This window comes from Chiloscyllium punctatum, chromosome 50 (genome assembly GCF_047496795.1).
Source record: "Chiloscyllium punctatum isolate Juve2018m chromosome 50, sChiPun1.3, whole genome shotgun sequence".
Classification (NCBI taxonomy): domain Eukaryota; kingdom Metazoa; phylum Chordata; class Chondrichthyes; order Orectolobiformes; family Hemiscylliidae; genus Chiloscyllium; species Chiloscyllium punctatum.
Genome location: NC_092788.1, coordinates 21465191 through 21480601, shown reverse-complemented (window position 1 = coordinate 21480601; position 15411 = coordinate 21465191). Strand labels below are relative to the sequence as shown.

Genomic DNA, 15411 nt, shown 5'->3' with positions numbered 1-15411 from the left:
AGTGGAGAGTGTGAATCTCTTCCATGGCACAGTGCAGACTCAACTGGCCACATGGTTTCTATATGCACTGTGTCTAATTCCACTAACTCTGAATCTATAAGTTTTTGTCCTTTTTTTAGTCTTTGGTTTTCACATCTCTCCTGTCATGTGAATTGCAGAGCAGGACAATCGACGGTTCGGACATAAGCCACCAATAAAACTTTACCACCTGACGCCTGGAAGATGAACGCCTCATATTCTGCCTTGGTACCCTGCAACCTCACGGGATAAATGTGGATTTCAGCGGCTTCCTCATTTCCCCTCCCCCACATTATCACAGTCTGAAACATCCAACTCAGCACCACCCTTCGGACCTATTCATCTCTACCCCTCTGACTTATCACCTTCTCCCCTCCTGAATCCACCATTTGCTTTCCCAGCTACCTTGCACCCAACCCCAACTCCCTCCCAATTATCTCTCAGTCCCCACCCTCAAGCCTCATTCCTGATGAAAGATTTAAACGTCGATTCTCCCGCTCCATGGATGCTGCCTGACCTGCTGTACTTTTCCAGCACGACACTATTGCCATGGCGAAGATAGACAAGCTCAGTTCAGGCTCTTTATCTGGGAGCGGAGACAGCTAAGTGAGGAAGTGATTAAGGTGCACATTAAGGGGATCGGTACGTGTGATAGGAATGAACTTCTTCTGGGAAGAGTTAACATCCAGGGTTTTCTGTTAAACGCAAGGGAGAGAGGATGTTCAGATGAGATATAGGAAGAACGTTTTCAATCTGAGAGTATTGTATAATTGGAAATCACTGTTTGAACGTGTGGTAAAGCTATGAGTCATCAAAACATTTCAGGAGTATTTAGCCGAATACTTGAGAAGCGAGAGCACTCTTGGACAATGACCAGTTCGGGAAAGTGGGGTGAAGATGTCTGATGAAAGATCGCAACCCTGCACAGAAAATACAAAGCATGAAAGCATGGGAAGGATAAAGGCATGGTAACGACAGGCAATCTGTTACAAGGGGTCTCCGGAATGCTACCTTCGTCAAAAGGTCACTGTGGCAGGATGGGATAAGAACAGTGGAATGCTCCTGCACCAATTAGCAGAGTTAGACTGAGGCTGAAAGGTTACTATGGCAGGCTGAGATAATAACAATTAATAAAGTCAGCCTTGCCTACTAAATATTATCATGGCAGTTTGGGAAATGTCGTGACAGTACATACTTAGGACATGAATTTAAATAATTAATTGATAATAGAGTCAGCCTGCTTGAGACACTTGTAGCAGGATATGGCATTAAATATCTAATTAGTAGTTCGTAGAGTCAGCTTGGGACAGGACAACATTGTGATCGATGGGGTAGCTAAATATCGAATCATGACAGGTTAGTCTGGGATGGAGGTTCATTGTAGCACAGGTGGCAGTAGAATACTTAATAGTTACAGTAGAATAAATTAGGAAAAACAATAGTGGCAGAAGTAGAACGATAATGGGAATTTGCACCATTGGTTTATTGTATAGCTGGAGTGAGGTAATTCTGACTAACACAGTTGGCATTCTGATAAACTAACAAGACATGATTAAAGAAAAAGGTATAAAGTGATGGAGTTTAATTCGGATGCATGTGAGGTGCTGAATTTTGGGAAAGCAAATCTTAGCAGGACTTATACACTTATTAGAAAGTCCCTAGGGAGTGTTGCTGAACAAAGAGACCTTGGAGTGGAGGTTCATAGCTCCTTGAAAGTGGAGTCGGAGGTAGATAAGATAGTGAAGAAGGCATTTGGTATGCTTTCCTTTTTAGGTCAGAGTGTTGAGTACAGGTGTTGGGAGGGCATGTTGCGGCTGTACAGGACATTGCTTAGGCCACTGTTGCAATATTGCGTGCAATTCTGGTGTCCTTCCGATCGGAAAGATGCTGTGAAACTTGTAAGGGTTCAGAAAAGATTCACAAGGATGTTGTCAGGGTTGGAGGATTTGAGCTATAGGGAGAGGCTGAACAGGCTGGGGCTGTTTTCCCTGGAGCTTCGGTAGCTGAGGGGTGACATCATAGAGATTTACAAAATTATGAGGTGCATGGAAAGGATAAATAGACAAAATATTTTCCCTGAAGTTCGGGCAGACCAGAACTAGAGGGCATAGGTTTAGTGTGAGAGGGTTAAGATATGAAAGAGACCTAAGGGGTAAACTTTTCACACAGAGGGTGGTACGTGAATGGAATGTGCTGCCAGAGGATGTGGTGTTTTACAGCTGCACATCTCAATGACTCTATGACTCTATGCCATGGACCCTGAGGTTCGTGCGAGTCAAAATTTTGTTTTCTGAATGTCACTGTTTTTGTTTGCCAATAAAAGATCACCTTGAAAAACTCCCCATCTCCTGGTGATTGTCGAGATCTCGATGACAACCGCAACTTTGGGTGCAGTAAAATTGTGGCGAGTGCAGCTCTGTGGCGCAATGGAAACCGTGTTAGATTTCTACAAATTTGGGAACTTTGCAATTCAATGTTTGTGGGTTTGAACTGCACTTGCATTGGAGTTAAATTCAGTTTTCAGCTGAACCGTTGAGTGTTGTGCTGATTCATCGCCAATTCCTATCGTCTGGAGTTCTCATCCCTGCTACTGACCAGAGGAAATTCATTACCTTCTTGGTTGTGAGTTTTTACAGAATCATATCGTTTGAATAATGATCAGATCAGAATCAGATGCTCATAGGCAAAACCTGCAAATTTCGTGCAGAAACCCATTGTGCAACGTGTTCTTGGATGTCCGAATGGTGAAGATTATTGACGGATGCAATATGTATCATGTTACCTGTATGAACAGAAATTTTCGATTGCTTAAATATCTTTATCGCATTGTATGACAGGTTGTTGTGGATGAGCTGGGCAAAGACATTGACATGTTTGGTCAGCCATGATCATATCAAATGGCGGATAGACAGTGAGAGAATTAATCCCACGCTGTTGGTCTCATTTTTCTCACAAACCAGTTAGTCAACGAACTGAGCTAACCGACTTCCATTCAATGCAGAGCTAAACCAAACAGATCAGTGCATTTGAATTATATAATATTTCATGTAGAATGAGCTGCTGCACCTTCCAACTCCATTAGCTCTTCTTACACTTAATATTTTCAATTGCAGGTGTTATGCAATTTCTTTCCTATGAATGTTAACCACTTCCAGAGTGTTTTCCTTTTGCACCCCCATCCAGGCAGCCCAGAATCACTGTCGCTGTTTAATTCACTCCTTGTCTGCCTGCACGCGCTTTACGAATATTCTGGAATCAGCTCCTAAAATGTTTTTATTTCTGAAAATTCATCTCTGAATGCAATAACTCTCAGAATATAAAATGCCTGACCAAAATTATTTCCCGTGCCCTGCTGGGTTTGAAGTTCTAACGTCTAGTTTCCACTCACTGAAACGAGGAAACTTCCCTCATATTTACTCTTAAGATCTTCACATCAGCTGGATAACCTCTATTCGAACACAACTAAGTCTCTCCTGATTTCTCCCGCATTATTCTTTATCTATGCCATCATCTCATTAAACCACCTCTTTTCTTTTCTGGTGGCTTTATCTCCCAGTAAACCTCATTTCCTTCATTTCGAACAACATGGTATCATGGGCGTGTCATTCCTAACGTCTTTGTATTTCAGTAAACGGTGCCCGTGTCATTATTCATGTCCTTATATCCCTGCAAATTTCAACCTGAGAAAGGATGCTGGGTCGAATCCAATGCATGAAAACTCACCACTAAGCTGTGCAATCTTATTACCGAATTAGGAAAGGTGGAAGCAATTTCAATTACAGCTGCAACAGAATCGGGTCAAATCCTAGTCACCTACTTGACTGTTGTTCTTATAGTTATTTCTTCTCTACGTGTGCTGAAGTTACACAGTGAGGGATCAATTGCTATTGCCAAACATTCATAAGGGGGCGTATGAAATGCTGAAGTTGTGAGACCAGAGCAGGTTTTTATTTACATAGACCATTCACTGTTCGAACATCAGTCTTAGGAATTAGACAGAGAGCGATTTTGAGCAAAATTTGAGCGGGGACATTTACTCCATAACGTAATACCAAATTATGTGGTTACTTTGTTGTTTACCTCATTTGTGTGTTTTGCCTCATTGAGGATTTTGAAGTTATCCTCTCTGTACAAAAGTTTCGTGCTTTTGCACCATTATACAAAAGATGCAGTAAAATAACACCCAACGCTGTTTCAGTCTACTTGTACAGATATTGACCCCTGAAAACAGCACTATGCACTCGCCTCGTCTGGAAAATAATTTGTTACATTCCCATTCTTGTGGCTCTTTTCATTCCATCGGCTTCTGTTCTTCACAGAACCCGATTCAGCAGATCTTGTCACTGAGTCATTACTTTGTATGTGTTCAGATCATGTGAGCGGAATATTACAGTCCATAACCCAGAAGTCAGACCATACTCAGGGAACCGTACTCTGCTCTAGATCATTTCATGAACACCAGGAAGAAATATCTGTGATCTTCAACATTTACTCACCTGTTTTTCAGAAGCAAGATAAACAATTCCAGGTTTCTGCTTTTGTTGTCACACCAACAAGGTTGTAATTGCTGGAACCAGTTGAGACTTTCCGCTCTTCCATATCAATTTTCTCCCCAGGAAGTGTTAAGATGATGGTCTGAATGGGATTCTTCAAAAAAGAAGAATATTTTTATCGATTGATTTCTGGTTAAGGGCCGACCAGGCTTCCGCTGGGCCTCTATGCTAGCGCTGATCACAGCAGTTTCCCGCAGTCTTCAGCGTTTTTGTAGCAAGTACCTTCGAGGATGATATCAAAAGATATTTGCTGTTACTGTATGATACTCTACCAATAGAGACAGCTCTATCAATGGAGGCAGCTCAGTCTGCTGGGATGGGATAATTTCTGCAGTGTGTCCTGCGGATCAGATACAATGCACTTTATCATTTAGATCATACAGAGTGAGAGTGCTCGAAAAGGCAAAGCGAGATTTCCCCGCAGGAGTTTATTGTAGGTGGAACAATACCAGTGGCACTACCCTAACCCAGTAAAGAACAGTCTCAGAAGTCGATTTGGCAAGTTTACTTTTCAGACTCTGGTCACCATGCTCCACGAGCCCTGCAGCCTGTGGGCAATAAGCACAATGAAGTTGGTGGTGGATCCCAAAATGAAAGTATAATTCTTCATTAATATGTCCAATAAAATGGGGGTGGGGGGCTGGGCATTGTCAGAAGGTAGACAATATCAAATACCAGAGCAGGTTATAATCTCCTTGAGTAAAATATTTACAAAAGTTTTAGCAGTAGTGTTGGAAGTGGGGTAAGCTTCAACCCATCAAGGAAAAGAAAATCAACAATGACCAAAACATAATTATAATGCTGACACCTTTGCAACTAAATGAAGTCTTTAAACATCTTTTGCAGTGGCATTAGGTGGTCAGAGGTCGACTCACACTTTTCAGAGAACATAGAACATAGAATGTACAGCACAAAACAGGCCCTTTCATCCACGATGTTCTGCTGAGATTTAATCCTAATGTAAAATATAATAACAACCTCCACACCTCTCAATTCACTGCTATCCATGTGCAAGTCTAGAAGTTGCTTAAATGGCCCCAATAACTCTGCTTCCACCACGACCACTGGTAACGTATTCCATGCATTCACAGCTCTCTGTGTTAAAACAAAAAAACTACTTCTGACATCTCCTTTATACCTTCCTCCTAGTATCTTCAAACTATGAGTTTTCATACCAGTCAATCTTGTCCTGCAGAAAATACTCTAGCTATTGACTCTATCTATTCCTCTCATTATTTTGTACACCTCTATCAGGTCTCCTCTCTTCCTCCTTCTCTCCAGAGAGATATCCGAGCCTATTCAACATTTTTTTCATAAGCCAAGCCCCCCAGTTCAAGCAGAATCCTGGTAAACCTTCTTTGCAGCCTCTCCCAAGCCTCTGTATCTTTCCTACAGTAGGGCCACCAGAACTAGGCACAATATTTCAAGTATTGCTTCACTAGGGACTTGTAGAGCTGCAGCAAAACCTCACGGCTCTTAAACTCTATCCCCCCGTTGATGAAAGCCAAAACTCCATATGCTTTCTTAACAACCTTATCCACTTGTATTGCAACTTTGAGGGATCTATGTACTTGCACATCCAAATCCCTCTGTTCCTCCACACTGCCTTAAATCCTGTCTTTAATCCGATATTCAGCATTCGAGCTCCACCTTCCAACATGCATCATTTCGCATTTATCCAGGTTGAACTCAATCTGCCATTTCTCAGCCCAGCTCTGCATTCTGTCTATGTCGCGCTGCAGCCTACAGTAGCCATTTATACTATCGCTGACACCTCCAAACTTTATGTCATCTGCAAATTTACTAACCCTCCCCTCAACCTACTCATCCAAGTAGGCCCAATTACAGAACCCTGGGAGACCCCACTCAACACTGTCGTCTAGGCAAAATACTTTCTATCTACAGCCAGTCTCTGCCTTCTATCAGCCAGCCAATTCTGTGTATATCTGTTTAATGCCTGGAAACAGAGTGTTGATGGAGGGTTGTCTCTTTATGTCTGATTCATGGTCAGTGATAGGGGGTGGTGTAGGTTTGTGTGTGTTTTTCTGTATATATCTGCTTAATGACAGGAGACAGACTGGTGGTGGTCGAATGCTGTGTGTGTGTACTTATGTGCATATCTGCTCAATGGAAGGATAACAGGGCAGTGGTGGAGGGTTTTGTGTGTGTGTTTCTGTGTATATCTGTTTAATGGCACGAGATAGGGTTGTCCCGGAGGGGTGTGCCTGTGATTCTGTGTATGTCTATTTAAGGGTTGGAGACAGGGTGGTGGTGTGTGTGTTTCTGTGTATATCTGTTCAGTGGCAGGAGACAAGGTGGTCATGAAGGGTTGTGAGTGTGTGTTCCTGCACATATCTGCTCAATGGCAGGAGGCACGTTGTTCATGGAATGTTGTGCTTGCATGTGTGTTTCTGCGTTTATCTATTTAATTGCAGGAGATAGGGTGGTGGTGGAGGATTGTGTTTGCATGTGCGTTTTTGTGTATATCTGTTTAAGGGCAGTAGGCAGGGTGTTCGTAGAAGTTTGTGTGTGTGTATTTCCGTGTATAACTGTTTGATGAGAGGAGACATGGTGATCAAGGAGGTTTGACTGAGTGTGCGTGTGTGTTTCTGTGCATATGTGCTCAATGGCACGAGACAATTTGGTTTGTGTATGTTATCGTGTATATCTGTCCAATGGCAGGAGATGGGGTGTTCATGGTGTTTTGTGCATGTGGGTGTTTCTGCGTATATCCTTTATAATGGCAGGAGACAGGGTGGTGGTGGAAGATATGTGTCTGTGTTTCCATGTCGAAGTCCTTATTGGTCGGAGACACGTTGGTGGTGGAGGTTTGTGTGTGTGTGTTTCTGTGCATATCTGTAAAATAGCAGGAGACAGGGTGGTGGTGGTGGAGGGGTGTGTGTGTGTTTCTGTGTATATCTGTTTAATACCAGGAGACAGAGGGTTGTTGGAGGGTTGTCTGTCTGTTTGTTTTTTTTTCTGTGTCTGTCTGTTTAATGCTGGTGTTAGGGTGGTGGTGCAGGGATGTGTATGTTTTTCTGTAAGTATCTGCTTAATGTCGGGAGACAGACTGGTGGTGGTGGAGGGTTGTGTGTGTCTGTTTCTTTGTATATCTGATTAATTGCAGGAAACAGTGTGGCGGTGTAGCGTTCTGTATGTATGTGTGTTTCTGTGTATATCTGTTTAAGGGCAGGAGACAGGGTGATGGGAGAGGGATGTGTGCGTGTTTCTGTGTCTATCTGTTTTATGGGCTGGAGAGAGAGTGGTGGTGGAGGGTTGTGCGTGTGTGTTTCTGTGTATATCTGATGAACGGCAGGAAACGGGGTGGTGGTCAAGAGATCTGTATGTGTGTGTGTTTGTGTGTTTGTGTATATACCTGCTTAAAGGCAGGAGGCAGGTGGTAGTGGAGAGTTTCGTGTCTGTCTTCCTGTATCTATGTGCTTACTGGCAGGAGACAGAGTGGTGGTGGACGGTTGTGTATGCTTGTGCGTTTTTGCGTATATCCGTTTAAGGTCAGTAAGCAGGGTGTTCATAGAACATAGAATATAGATCATTATGGTGCAGTACAGGCCCTTCGGCCCTCAATGTTGCACCGACCTGTCATTCCAATCTGAAGCCTATCTAACCTACACTATTCCATGTACGTCCATATGCTTGTCCAATGACGACATATAATTACTTAAAGTTGGCGAATCTACTACCATTGCAGGCAAAGCATTCCATTCCCTTACTACTATCTGAGTAAAGAAACTACCTCTGGCATCTGTCCTAGATCTGTCACCTCTCAATTTAAAGCTACGCCCCTCGTGCTCGCCGTCACCATACTTGGAAAAAACTCTCCCTGTCCACCCTATCGAATTCTCTGATTATCTTATATGTCTCTATTGAGTCACGTCTCAAACTTCTCTCCAACGAAAACAGCCTCAAGTCCCTCAGACTTTCCTCAGGCGACCTTCTCTCCATACCAGGCAAGATCCTAGTAAATCTCTTCTGCACTCTTTCCAAAGCATACTTCGTATACTTCTTATATTGCAGTGACCAGAACTGTACACAATATTCCAAGTGCGGCCGCACCAGAGTTTTGTACAGATGTAGCATAACCTCATGGTTTCAGAACTCGATCCCTATATTAATGCCTTCCTAACAACACAGTCAACCTGGGTGGCAACTTTCAAGGATCTGTGTACCTGGACACCGAGATCTCTCTGCTCATCTACACTACCAAGAATCTTTTCATGAGCCCAGTACTTTGAATTGCTGTTCCTCCGACCAAAGTGCATCACCTCTCACTTGTCCACATTAAACTCCATTTGCCACCTCACAGCCCAGCTGTGCAGCTTATCTATGTCTCTCTGTAACCTACAACATCTTTCGTCACTATCCACAACTCCACCGACCTTAGTGTTGTCTGCAAATTTACTAACCCACCCTTCTACTCCCTCATCCAGGTCGTTTATAAAAATGATGAACAGCAGTGGACCCAACACCAACCCTTGCGGCACATCACTAGTAACTGAACTCCAGATGAACATTTCCCATCAACCACCACCCTCTGTCTTCTTTCAGCAAGTCAATTCCTGATCCAACCTGCTATATCTCCTACAATCCCATTCCTCCGCATTTTGAACGATAGCCTACTGTGGAGAACCTTATCAAATGCGTTGCTGATATCCATATACACCACATCATCCAGTTTACTCTCATCTACCTGTTTGGTCACTTTCTCAAAGAACTCAATACGGTTTGTGAGGCACGACATAACCTTCACAAAACCGTGCTGACTCTCCATTATCAAATTATTATTTTCTAGATGATTGTAAATCCTATCTGTTATAACCTTTTCCAACACTTTACCAATAACTGAAGTAAGGCTCACTGGTGTATAATTGTCAGGGTTGTCTCTACTCCCCTGCTTGAACAGGGGAACCACATTTGCTATCCTCCAGTCTTCTAGCACTATTCCTGTAGACAATGACGATTTAAAGATCAATGCCAAAGGCTCGGCAACCTCCTCCCTTGCTTCCCAGAGGATCCCAGGCTAAATCCCATCCAGCCCAATGGACTTATCTATTTTCACACTCTGCAGGATTTCTAATACCTCTTCATTGTGAACCTCAATCCCACCGAGTCTAGTAGTCTGTATCTCAGAATCTCCTCGACAACATTGTCGATTTCTAGAGTGAATACTGTCGAAAAATATTCATTTAGTGCTTTCTCTATCTCCTCCGACTCTTCACACAACTTCCCATTAATATCCTTGATTGCCCCTAATTTTACTCTTGTCATTCTTTTATTCCTTAAATACCTATAGAAAGCTTTATGGTTTACCCTGATCCTATCGGCCAACAACTTCTCATGTCTCCTCCTGACTCTTCTGAGCTCTCTCTTTAGGTCTTTCCTGGCTACCTTGTAACCCTCAAGTGCCCTAACTGAACATTCACATCTCATCCGACCATAAGCCTCCCTTTTCCTCTTGACCAGAGATTCTACTTCCTTCGTAAACCACGGCTCCTGCGCTCTACAGCTTCCTCCCTGCCTGACAGGAACATATTTATCTAGGACTCTCAGGAGCTTTTCCTTGAATAAGCTCCACATTTCTAATGTGCCCATTCCCTGCAGGTTCCTTCCCCATCGTATACTTCCTAAATCTTGCCTAATCGCATCGTAACTGCCGTTCCCTCAGCTGTAAATTTCGTGGAAGTTGTGTGTGTGTTCATTTCCATGTATAACCGTTTGATGACAGGAGACAGGGTGGTCGAGGAGATTTGAGTGAGTGAGTGTGTGTTTCCATGTATATGTGCTTACTGGCACGAGACAGTTTGATGTGTGTGTTTTTTGTGTATATCTGTTCAATGGCAGGAGGCAGGGTGTTCATGGAGTTTTGTCCGTGCTTGTGTGTGCGTGTGTGTGTATGTTTGTGAGTTTCTGCATACATCTTCTTCATGGCAGGAAACAGGGTGGCGGTTGAGGGATGTGTGTGTGTTTGTGTGTATATCTGCTTAAAGACAGGAGAGAGGGTGGTGGTGGAGCGTTGTGCATTGGGTTCAGTGTCTACCTGTTTAATGTCAGGAGGCAGGATGGTCATATTGGGTTGAGTGCATGTGTGTCAATGTGTATATATATTTAAGGGCTAGAGACAGGGTGGGAGTGGAGTGTGCTGTGTGTGTGTTTCTGTGTATAACTGTTTAATGGCAGGTGGCATGTTGGTGTGGAGGGTTGTGTGTGTGCTTCTGCGTATATATGCTAAATGGCAGGTGACATGATTGTGTGTGAGTGTTTCTCTGTATACCTGCTCAATGAAAGGAGACAGGATTGTCGTGGAGGGTTGTGTGTGTTTCTGCGTATCTCTATTCAATGTCAGGAGACAGTGGTGTTGAAGGGTAGAGTGTCTGTGTTTCTGTGTCTGCGTGCTTAGTGTCAGGTGATAGGGTGGTGGAGGGTTGTGTATGTTTCTGTGTATACCTGCTAAAGTCAGTAGACAGGGTGTTCGTAGAAGGTTGTCTGTGGGTTTTGTGTATATCTGTTTAATGGCAGGTGACAGGGTAGTGGTCGAGGTTGGTGTGTGTGTGTTTCTGTGTATATATGTTTAATTGCAGGAGACGTGGTGGTGCTTGAGGGTTGTACGTGCGTTTCTGTGTATATCTGCTTAATGGCAGGCAACAAGATGTTGGTCGGGGGTTTTGTGTGTGTTTGTGTGTGGGTGTTTCTGTGTGTATCTGTTTAATGGCATAAAACAATGTGGTGGTTAACAGTTGTGTGTTTGTGCATTTATACGTATATCTGTTGAATCACAGGGGACAAGGTTGTGGTGGACGGTTGTGTGTGTGTGTTTCTGTGCATGTCTGTTTAATCCTCAGAGACAGTGTGATGATGGAGGGTTGTGTCTGTGTGTGTTTATGTGTGTGTCTGATTAACGGCAGCAAACGGGGTGATGGTGGAGGGTTCTGTATATGTGTGTGTTTCTGTGTATATCTGTTTCAGGGCAGGAAACATGATGGTGGTCAAGGGTTGTGTGTGTGTACTTTTATATATATCTGCTAAATGGCAGCAGAACAGGGTGGTGGTGGACGGACGTGTGTGTGTTTGTGTGTATATCTGTTTAATGTCAGCAGACAGGGTGGCGGTCGAGGATTGTGTGTGTGTGTGTTTTTCTATGTATATCTGTTTAGTGGCAGGAGAAATGGTTGTGGTTCAATTGTAGAGTGCGTGTTTGAATGTATATCCACTTAGTGGCAGGAAATAAGGTTGTGGTGGAGGACTGTGTGTGTATTTCTGCATGTATCTATTTAATGGCTGCTGACAGGGAGGTAGTGGGGGGTTTGTGTGTTTCTATATATATATTGAATTGCAGGAGACAGGCTGGCAATGAGGGTTGTGTGTGTGCTTCTGTGTATATCTGATTTAGGGCAGGAGACAGGGTGATGGTTGAGGGTTGTGTGTGTGTATTTCTGTGTATATCTGCTCAATGGCACGAGAACAGTGTGGTGGTGGAGGGTTGTGTGTGTGCGTGTGTGTGTGTTTCTGTGTATATCAGTTTAATGCCAGGAGACAGAGTGTTGGTGTAGGGTTGTCTGTGCGTTTTTTTGTGTCAGTCTCTTTAATGGTAGTTGATAAGGTAGTGGTGCAGTGTTGTGTGCGTTTTTCTGTGTATATCTGCTTAATGACAGGAGACAGACTGGTGTTCGTGGAGGGTTGTGTGCATGTGTTTTTCGGTGTATATCTGTTTAATGCCAGGAGACAGGGTGGTGCTGTAGATATGCGTGTATGTTTCTGTGTACATCTGTTTAGTTGCAGGAGACAGTGTGTTGGAGGAGGATGGTGTGTGTGTGTTTCTGTGTATATATGTTTAATTTCAGGAGACAGGGTGGTGGTGGAGGGATTTGTATATGTGTTACTGTATATATCTGTTTATGGGTGGGAGATGGGGTGTCATGGAGGTTTGTGTGTGTGTGTGTGTTTCTGTGTATATCTGTTTAAGGACTGGTGACAGGGTGGTGGTGGAGGGTTGTGTGTGTATTTCTGTATATCTCTGCTTAATAATAGGAGAACAAGTTGGTGTTGGAGGATTGTCTGTGTGTGTTTCTGTGTATATTTATTTAAGGGCAGGAGACAGGGTGGTGATGGAGGATTGTGTGTGTGTTTCTGTGCATATCTGATTAATGGCAGGAAACAGGGTGGTGATGGAGGATTGTGTGTGTATTTCTGTGTGCACCTGTTTAATAGCAGGAGACTGGGTGTTCGTTGAGTGTTGTGTGCGTGTGTTTCTGTATACATCTATTTAAGGGCTGCAGACAGGGTGGTGGTGGAGGGTAGTGTGCCTGTGTGTTTAATGACAGGAGACAGTGGTGGAGGAGGAACGTGTGTGTGTTTCTGTGTTTAACTGCTTAATGACAGGAGATAGGGTGGTGCTGGAAATATGTGTGTATGTTTCTGTATGTATCGGATTAATTGGAGGACATGGTGGTGGAGGAGGCTGGTGTGTGTGTGTTTCTGCGTAAATCTATTTATAGGCAAGACACAGTGTGGTAGTGGAGGGTAGAATGTCTGTGTTCCTGTGTCTATGTGCTTACTTGCAGGAGACAGGATGGCGGTGGAGGGTTGTGTATGTATGAGTGTTTCTTTGTATATCTGTTTAATGGCAGGAGACAGGGTGGTGACCAAGAGTTGTGAGTGTTTGTTTCTGTGTATATCTTTTTAATGGCAGGAGACAGGGTGGTGGCCAAGAGTTGCGTGTGTTTGTTTCTGTGTATATCTGTTTAATGGCAGGAGACAGGGAGTTGGTCGAGGGTTGTGTGTGTGCATTTCTGTGAATATCCACTCAATGGCAGGAGACAGGGTGGTGATGGAGGGATGTGTGTGTGTGTTTCTGTCTATATCTGTTTAATGGCAGGAGACAGGGTGGTCGTGGAGGGTTGTGCATGTGTGTGATTCTGTGTATATCTGTTTAATGGCAAGAGACAGGGTGGTGGTGGAGGGAGTATGTGCGTGTTTCTGTGTATGTCTGTTTAATTGCAGGAGACAGGGTGGTGGTAGAAGGTGGTGTATGTGTGTTTCTCTGTATATCTGAAAAATCGTCGGAGACAGGGTGGTGATGGAAGTTTGTGTGTGTTTGTGTTCCTGTGTATATCTGTTTAATGAAAGGAGACAGGGTGGTGGTGGAGGGTTGCTGTATGTTTCTGTAAATTTCTGTTTAATAGCAGCAGACAGCGTGGTGGTGGAGGAAGGTGAGTGTGTGTTTCTGTGTATAACTGTTGAACAGCCGGAGACAGGGTGGTGCTGGAGTTTTGTGTGTATATTTCTGTACATATCTGTTTAATTACAGGAGACAGGTGGAGGGTTTCGTGTGTGTTTCTGTGTATACCTGCTCATTGACAGGAGACAAATTGGGTGTCAATGATTGTGTGTGTGTGTGTTCCTGTGCATGTCTGTTTAATTGCAGGAGACAGCGTGGTGGTGAAGGATTGTGTGTCTGTTTCTGTGTATGTCTATTTAATGGCAAGAGACAGATGTATGGTGTCGAGATGTGTGTGTTTCTTTTTATACCTGTTTAATTGCCGGTGAGTGTGTGATGGTAGACCATTGTGTGTGTGAGTGTGTGTGCGTGTGTTTCTGTGTAGATCTGTGTAATGGCAGGAGACAGTGTGGTCGTGAATGATTGTGTGTGTGTGTTTCTGTTATATTTGTTTAATGGCAGGAGACAGGAAGCTGTTTTAGAGATTTGTGTGTGTTTCTGTGGATATCTGCTTATTGTTCGGAGGCAAAGTGTTGGTGCAGGGTAGTGTGTGTATGTGCTTCTGTGTATATCTGCTTGATAGCGTGAGACAACTTGGCGGTGGAGGCTTGTGTTTTGTGTTTTAGTGTATATCTGATTAGTGGCAAGAAACAGGGTTTTGGTGGAGAGTTGTGTGTGTTTCGGCATATATCTGCTTATTGGCAAGAAGACAGGGTAGTGGTGGAAGGTTGTGTGCTGGTGTTTCTGTCAATAACAGTTTAATAACAGGAGACAGGTATTGGTGCAGGTTGGTGTGCATGTTTTTCTGCATTTTACGTGAACCGAACAATTTGCTGCAGAGACATTCACACATGGACACGAGCCACATTGATAATAACTGAGTTCGAAACGTTTTGGAACTGAGTTGGAAGAGTGTCTTTTTTTTAACCTTTTCAAGATGTCAAATACGCTGAACAGCAACGCGCTATTGGAAACAGAAAGGTGAACGGTACAATGGCTTCAACTTTCAGTGCTGAAAGCCACTGAGCCACAGGAGGGGCAACTGCGGCTTGTTTCTGTAGTGTAGCGGTCATTAGTTCGCCTTAAGCGAGAAACGTCCCCAGTTCGAAAGTAGGCAGAAACTTGCTTTGTTCGACAACTGCAGCCTTTGACATAGACAAGAGCCGACCTTTCTTGCTTGTTTTCCCATTTGCAAACCTGCCTTCGAATTTGCTTGAAGAAATCTGCTCTCGAAGTGAACTGCAATACAATTCCATTTAAAAACAGTGCAAAGAATTGTAAATGATCATAAGCCTTCTGTTTGAGAGTGGAGTATACCCCCGTCTGATGCATCCGTTTGCATTCCTTGCGCAGGCGGCCCGATTCAAAGACAGGGAAGAAGCCGATGCGCTGGTGTCACAATGCACCACGGATTCCTGAACTAATCTGTCTGTCAAATGTATCCCAAAGTCGTCCCAAATGGGTTTGCTCCCCGGGGAATTGACTGCGGTGTGGGAAAGTGCCGAATTTTCCGAAGTGCTTGTTCTGTCGTGATCGTGTTCGCCTCCCGCGGGGAAAATCGCAAGCAGCTCTACTGTTGCTTTCTGTTCCAGGCGACTTGAGCTTTTA

General features: G+C 43.8%; 1 protein-coding gene across 5 annotated transcripts in view; it reads right to left on the bottom strand.

Moving 5' to 3' along the window:
* LOC140470011 (uncharacterized) overlaps nucleotides 1–15411 on the bottom strand; it is a 519342-nt gene that overhangs the window by 417482 nt on the left and 86449 nt on the right. The window lies entirely within an intron of this gene.